This window comes from Heterodontus francisci, chromosome 35 (assembly GCF_036365525.1).
Source record: "Heterodontus francisci isolate sHetFra1 chromosome 35, sHetFra1.hap1, whole genome shotgun sequence".
Lineage (NCBI taxonomy): Eukaryota > Metazoa > Chordata > Chondrichthyes > Heterodontiformes > Heterodontidae > Heterodontus > Heterodontus francisci.
In genome coordinates this window covers 25,740,752-25,746,627 of record NC_090405.1, presented here as the reverse complement: position 1 = coordinate 25,746,627, position 5,876 = coordinate 25,740,752, and the positions used below count along the sequence as shown (strand labels likewise).

At 44.3% G+C, this 5,876-nt stretch overlaps 1 non-coding gene across 1 annotated transcript; it reads right to left on the bottom strand.

Moving 5' to 3' along the window:
* Positions 1–220: 220 nt before the first annotated feature.
* On the bottom strand, positions 221–302 carry trnas-gcu (transfer RNA serine (anticodon GCU)). Its single transcript has one exon. It is a non-coding gene; the product is annotated as a tRNA-Ser (tRNA).
* Between the last annotated feature and the right edge of the window lie 5,574 nt (positions 303–5,876).

Here is a 5,876-nt window from a genome sequence, read left to right as displayed (position 1 = left end):
AAAGTAATGATGGAAGGAACGAGGGGAGGAAAAATCCTGCTCCGTTTCGTGATCCCTATTTGATCTTCATTCCAGTGCAGTTTGGGTGAAGAATTCCAATTGTCTGTCTCAATTTTAATAAAGTATAACTAATTCTGGAATCACTGTCTGGACATTGACAAGAACAGGTTTCGAGGCTGACTTTGCACATAAACAATACACCGAACAGTTCATAAACTAGCAACAAGGATGGGATTCGAACCCACGTATGCAGAGCACAATGGATTAGCAGTCCATCGCCTTAACCTCTCGGCCACCTTGCCTGCTGCATAGACATAGCTGTCACATTCAGCACAGCTTCTGGCTGTGCAGCCAGCTGTGTCATAATGGAAATATATCTTCTGTCAGTAAATGAAGTTGGGAATGGAGCGGTGTGAAACATTTCCAGACCATGTCCAACACGTTTCTACTCAGTGTGAAAACCCACCACGGAAAGACTGGAACATACAATCATTTCATCACATCATGATTAACATCACTCAGACACCTGAACCATTAGGTCACTGACGAAGTCATGATGACCGAATTTCTCATGAAATGACAACTGAACGAACTGACTGGAAGAATTGCTTTAACTCCACATGATCAGCGAGGCACAGCCTCAGGTCGACTTGTCGGGTGGTGTAAACAGATATCACTGCTTCTGATCTTCACCAGAACAGAGAGTGAGATGTAACATTGATCATCAAACAGACTGTGAGAGAATACAACAGAATAAAACACATGGAGAGACACTGTGGAATAACAAATAGATTTGATTGGAATGTTGAAATTTTGATTGGAATGGATAAAACACCAGAAACAGCAGATTAAATTGGGATTCTCATCATTATATTGATCTGGGACAGAAAAGAGAAACTGATGGAAAGAAGAGAAGAAGGAAGGAAAGAAAGGATGGAACTGTTCAATTTTTTCAGTTTTTTCACTCGTCCATCAAAGCTGATAAAAAACGTTGCAAATAACAGAGAATTTCACCAAAAAGGGAGATTAAATGTTGCTGAAACCTTGGATTGAAGGATGCCCCAACAGATCACCTGTTTAACTGTCTCCTCACTGGGGGATTTCAATCAGTGAGCAATATTATTCTCTACTTTTTTTGTTAATTGGTCCCAGAACTGTCACTTGGAATTAATATCTGTGTTCCGACTCCTGAATAATAAAATTGTGAGTTTCTCGATATTTTCTGGACACAGTTCCTGCTGAAAGAACTAAGAACTCTTTCTAATTTACACAATACTATATACACACTCATCAAGCCTGCTAAGCTAGCATCCTTGGTGCTGCTCTCTCTTCTCCCAAACCTCATCTCATGTGACTGTTACATCATCACTCTGACAGTGGGAGGGGTTGATCCCACTATCTTCAGCATTAACCCGAGACATCCTTATACCACACTGTCTGTCCAAAAAAAATGGGTGGAGGGAACTTCCTTCATTTATCAAAACACCAACAGCGGCACAGTGGCGCAATGGTTAGCACCACAGCCTCACAGCTCCAGCGACCAGGATTCAGTTCTGGGTACTGCCTGTGTGGAGTTTGCAAGTTCTCCCTGTGTCTGTGTGGGTTTCCGCCGGGTGCTCTGGTTTCCTCCCACCTCCAAAAGACTTGCAGGTTGATAGGTAAATTGGCCATTGTAAATTGTCCCGAGTGTAGGTACGTACTTGGAGAATGGTGGGGATGTGGTAGAGAATATGGGATTAATGTAGGATTAGTATAAATGGGTGGTTGCTGGTTGGCACAGACTCGGTGGGCCGAAGGGGCTGTATCTCTAAATAAGAAAAGTAAAATAAAAGCTACCAGTCGTAAATCAACTCAAACCCATTAGAGAGATAGAGGGAGACTGTCAGAGAACTTCCTGCATCCAGTCCTGACCCTGTCACACTCAGCAGCTTCTCACCCAGACCCCACTCTCATCAACACTGAACATTGTTACCGAGACCCTTCAAATGCTGTTTATAAAAGGTAGAGAAATTCAAACTCCATCACAGCTAGATTGAATAGAACAAAGTTTAATATCTTCTCGTCGTCACTCGGTAACCACATGAGACAGTCCTTAAATCAGTAGCATAAATTATCAGCTGTAAGAATGTTTGTCATTGGGTTGAATCATTTCTGTGTGAGGAATGTTCCAGCATCATAAACCAGGGGAACGTGTTGACTGAGCTGTGTCTTCATCTCTTCTGGGCAGTTGGACTGTTCACCCTTCATTCTGCTCTGATTCACTTTCCCAAAGCGGATCTACAGATTCTCAAATCTGGAGACTGGGTTTTCTTATTTGGTTCCTGTTGATTTTTCTTCCTCCTGAATGATAATATATTCCAAACTCGGATGAAGCTTTCCCTGTGCCCCGGTCTCGGTTAAAAGCGACAAATAACGGCACCAACATTCTGAAACATCCAACACGGTCACATTCTGCTTCAGTGAGATTAATGCTGATGCAGTTTCCGTGTCAAATGCGATTGTGAACAAATTTCTCTCAAGGAAATTGTGAGTGATCAAGTATTTGCACTGAATTTCTGTGCAAGAAGGGACAGTTTCAACCAGCCATTCCCAAATCAATTCCTTCACAAAGACAAAGACTGTGCTGTCTTAACGTGTGACTCAACGTCACAAACAAATTTGAACTCGAAGTTCAGGAGAAGACAGAGATGTGAATGATTGACAGTGTAATCTTTAAATCATAATTTTCCATTTCTTCGTTGAAGTGAGGCTCAACCCTAAGCCACTAGAGATCGCGGAAAGCTACAAACTTGGATCCAGAAATCAGAAAAGTAGTGAAACAGTTGGTGAGTACATTGTGACACTGAAGAATTTATCACCACATTGCAACATTGGCACATTCTTAGACCGTACATTATGAGACAGATTTGTGCTTATATTGGTGGATGAGAAAAGATACTAAACACACAAAATCCCAATTTGAGCTAGTGTGTAAGATTGCTCTTTCCATGGAAATAGCATCAAAGAATGCTCGTGAATTTCGTCCTATGCCAGTGACAGTAACACACTTCAGAGGAACTTAAACACACTGGTAAAATGGGCTTTCACACAACAGATAAAATTTTACACAGAGAATTGTGAAGTGATACAGTTTGGGAGGAAGAATGAGACAATGGACACCAATCTTTTTTGATCAAGGTTTGAAAAGGTTGCGAAGAGCAAACAGGACACTTGGCTTTATTAATAGAGGCATAGAGTAAAAGCAAATAAGTTATGCTAAACCTTTATAAAACACTGGGGCTGAATGGCCTACTCCTGCACCTCCACGGAAAGCTTCCACTCCAGGCTTGGACACCCTCTTCAGGATCACTCTCCATACATCCCGCCACTCCGCACACGGATATCTCCCTCAGGGTCAGATCACAGCTCCACAGTCCTGCCACATCCAGTCGTGAATGGTGGTGGATAATTAAATAACTAACAAGATGAGGAGGCTCCAAAAACATTCACATCCTCAATGATGGTGGTGCTGAGCACGTCAGTGCAAAAGATGAAGCTGAAGCATTTGCAACCATCTTCAGTCAGAAATATTAAGTGGATTTGATCTGTGCTAATTTCAGCTCCTCATGCTCGCTGGTGCCTTGGTTCTCTGGTGCTAATTTCAGAGTAAATCATGCAGCTTGACAATTGGAGCCAAAGAAAAAGACACAGGAGAGGTTGAAAGTGCCAAAACCTGGGATTGAACCAAGAACTGTTTAACTGTTAGTACAGCACGAACTCAACAAAGCTATTTCAACAACACACTAAAGCCACCATTCTGTCACTGCTTTGGAAGACAATATATACATTAAAGTGTTTGTAAAAAGTTACAGAACACAACATGTGAGTAATATTCCCCATTGTTTTCTCAGTACTGCCCTTTCCTATCCTGAGTGGTGTGAAACAGGGCTGTGTTCTCGCACCCACACTTTTTGGGATTTTCTTCTCCCTGCTGCTTTCACATGCGTTCAAATCCTCTGAAGAAGGAATTTTCCTCCACACAAGATCAGGGGGCAGGTTGTTCAACCTTGCCCGTCTAAGAGCGAAGTCCAAAGTACGGAAAGTCCTCATCAGAGAACTCCTCTTTGCTGACGATGCTGCTTTAACATCTCACACTGAAGAATGCCTGCAGAGTCTCATCGACAGGTTTGCGTCTGCCTGCAATGAATTTGGCCTAACCATCAGCCTCAAGAAAACGAACATCATGGGGCAGGATGTCAGAAATGCTCCATCCATCAATATTGGCGACCACGCTCTGGAAGTGGTTCAAGAGTTCACCTACCTAGGCTCAACTATCACCAGTAACCTGTCTCTAGATGCAGAAATCAACAAGCGCATGGGTAAGGCTTCCACTGCTATGTCCAGACTGGCCATGAGAGTGTGGGAAAATGGCGCACTGACACGGAACACAAAAGTCCGAGTGTATCAGGCCTGTGTCCTCAGTACCTTGCTCTACGGCAGCGAGGCCTGGACAACGTATGCCAGCCAAGAGCGACGTCTCAATTCATTCCATCTTCGCTGCCTTCGGAGAATACTTGGCATCAGGTGGCAGGACTATATCTCCAACACAGAAGTCCTTGAAGCGGCCAACACCCCCAGCTTATACACACTACTGAGTCAGCGGCGCTTGAGATGGCTTGGCCATGTGAGCCGCATGGAAGATGGCAGGATCCCCAAAGACACATTGTACAGCGAGCTCGCCACTGGTATCAGACCCACCGGCCGTCCATGTCTCCGTTATAAAGACGTCTGCAAATGCGACATGAAATCGTGTGACATTGATCACAAGTCGTGGGAGTCAGTTGCCAGCATTCGCCAGAGCTGGCGGGCAGCCATAAAGACAGGGCTAAATTGTGGCGAGTCGAAGAGACTTAGTAGTTGGCAGGAAAAAAGACAGAGGCGCAAGGGGAGAGCCAACTATGCAACAGCCCCAACAAACAAATTTCTCTGCAGCACCTGTGGAAGAGCCTGTCACTCCAGAATTGGCCTTTATAGCCACTCCAGGCGCTGCTTCACAAACCACTGACCACCTCCAGGCGCGTATCCATTGTCTCTCGAGATAAGGAGGCCCAAAAGACTGATGGACTGTGAAGTGGGAGACAGCCAGAAGTCCCACTGTGCCACACTCACCCTGAGCTGTGAGTGAAATGAGATAAAGTTCAATCTTTAGCAGAGAGATTCTGGAGAGAGGTAAGAGTCCTGAATCAAGGAAAGACTTTCTGACACAATAAAAGCAAAATACTGCAGATGCTGGAAATCTGAAATAAAAACAAAAAGTGCTGGAAATACTCAATAGCTCTGGCAGCATCTGTGGTGAGAGAAACAGAGTTAACTTTTCTGGTTAGATTAGATTAGAGATACAGCACTGAAACAGACCCTTCGGCCCACCGAGTCTGTGCCGAACATCAGCTACCCATTTATACTAATCCTACACTAATCCCATATTCCTACCAAACATTCCCACCTGTTCCTATATTTCCCTACCACCTACCTATACTAGTGACAATTTATAATGGCCAATTTACCTCTCAACCTGCAAGTCTTTTGGCTTGTGGGAGGAAACCAGAGCACCCGGAGAAAACCCACGCAGACACAGGGAGAACTTGCAAACTCCACACAGGCAGTACCAGGAATCGAACCCAGGTCCCTGGAGCTGCCAGCGCTAACCACTGTGCCACTGTGCTGGTCTGTGATCTTTCAACAGAACTGACACTGGTTAGAAAAGAATTAGGTTTTAAACAAATGAAGGGGAGGGGCATGTGGGAGAGAACAAAGGGGAAGGTGTTTGATAGGGCAGAGGGCAGGAGAGATTAAATGTCCTGGGACAAAGGCAAAGAGTGTGTTAATGCTTGTGGTTG